The sequence below is a fragment of the Octopus bimaculoides genome, chromosome 11, assembly GCF_001194135.2.
Source record: "Octopus bimaculoides isolate UCB-OBI-ISO-001 chromosome 11, ASM119413v2, whole genome shotgun sequence".
NCBI classification, from domain to species: Eukaryota; Metazoa; Mollusca; class Cephalopoda; order Octopoda; family Octopodidae; genus Octopus; species Octopus bimaculoides.
In genome coordinates, this window is record NC_068991.1 from 18,554,777 (window position 1) to 18,556,734 (window position 1,958).

Genomic DNA, 1,958 nt, shown 5'->3' on the forward strand with positions numbered 1-1,958 from the left:
TGGCAATGGTTGTCAGTTTGTTTATATTCCCATAAGTTGGCAGTTTTATAGATCATGATACATATGTATGTGTATGTGTTTACAAACAGACACACACACATGCATATTTGTATATGCATATATGCTTTTGTGGATATATATATTATCTATCCATTTGTGTGTTGGTGTGTGTATGTATATCCATATACTTTGCCTGTGTGTATATATGTAGTGTGTTCATAGTGAGACAAGTAGATAGATATAAGTGGATGGTGACAGGTAGGTGATATAAATGGCTGGGTTGATAAGTAGACAGATAAATAGATAAATAGACAGACAGACAAATAGATAGATAGATAGATAGATAGATAGATAGATTATAGAAAACCAGAAAGCTTGGAAGAAAGAAAAGGAGGAAAAGATAGATATATAGATAAATATTTAGATAGATAGATAGATAGATAGATAGATAGATAGATAAGAGAAAATCAGAAAGCTAGGAAGAAAGAAAAGGAGGAAAAGAAAGTAAAGAATGTGAGAAACGAGAACTAAAGAGGGGGGTACAAATAAAAAGAAATGAATAGAATAAATAAATAAATAAATAAATAAAATAGAAAGCGAGAAAGAAGGAAAGCAAAGCAATGAAAAAAGTTTGAATAAATGAATGAATGGAATGAAGGCAAAGATTTAGAGAAAAGAAAAAATAAAAACAGAAAGAACAAGAAATAGAATTACATAACAACAATAAAAATATAGAAAAGAAAGGAAAAATAGGTGTTGTTTAGTCTATCTAGTTTGACTGGTGTTTATAGTTTTATATGAAGAGTATGTTGTTCCTGTAGTTGTTGTAGTCTCTTTCTGTTACCCTCTGAATGTCTACACCCACCCCGCCCCCATCTCTTACACTATCTCTGTCTGTCTGTCTGTCTGTCTGCCTGTTTGTCTGTCTTTTTCTGAGAATTTTTTTCAAGACTACTTAAAATGTTAAACAAAGAAGGTGGTGGAATGGGAGAAAGAAGCCAATATTCAACATCTAAATGTGATTTGGGTTGTTGTTGTTGTTGTTGTTGTCATTTTGTTATGCCGTTGTTATCGCTTTATTTGGAAGGTGGGTGAATGAGGCGAAGATGGCTTTGTATGAATGGGCCTACTCTGAACTTTCACTTGTAAACCAGAAGAAGTTCTTTTCAACTGTCTAATAAATACTTTCCTGGAGATTCTGGCCATGCCAAGGAGGCAAACCTTTTGTAACGGCGACCCTTTCCATCCATGTGTATCCTCCTGCTCTGCTTAATTCATTCTGTACTTCTATTATATTGATTTCTAACATATGCACACAGTCACAGATATTCTTTTCTACTCTAGGCACAAGGCCTGAAATTTTTTGGGGGGTGGCCAGTTGATTAGATATTAGATCGACCCCAGTATGCAACTAGTACTTAAGTTATCAACCCCTGAAAGGATAAAAGGCAAAGTCGCCCTCAGCGTAATTTGAACTCAGAACATAAAGACAGACGAAATACCGGTAAGCATTTCACCCGGTCAAATGCTTGGCAGTATTTCGGCTGTCTTTACGTTCTGAGTTCAAATTCCACCAAGGATGACTTTCCACTGAGGTCTAACGTTTCTGCCAGATATTAAGTGAACAGAACTCCTTCCAGCAGGAGACTGGTATGTATTTGATTGAACTTGGAAGAATAATTGACAGACCACATTGGGATATAACAGAACTGGTAGAGCGCCAGACTATGATGTTCATTTATTGCTCTGTTACAAAATATGTTCAATCTTATATTTGTTTTATTGTTTGATTTAGTTACTGAAATGGGATGGTCCTATATAGACCTGGGGTTAAAAAGCAACAATATCTTTCCACCCCCACTGTCCTTAAGATAAATTCCAATACCAGTAATGTACCAGGGAAGAGTGGGAGTCGAGGTGGAAGATTAATTCAGTGAAAAGACTATACCTCCTTCACA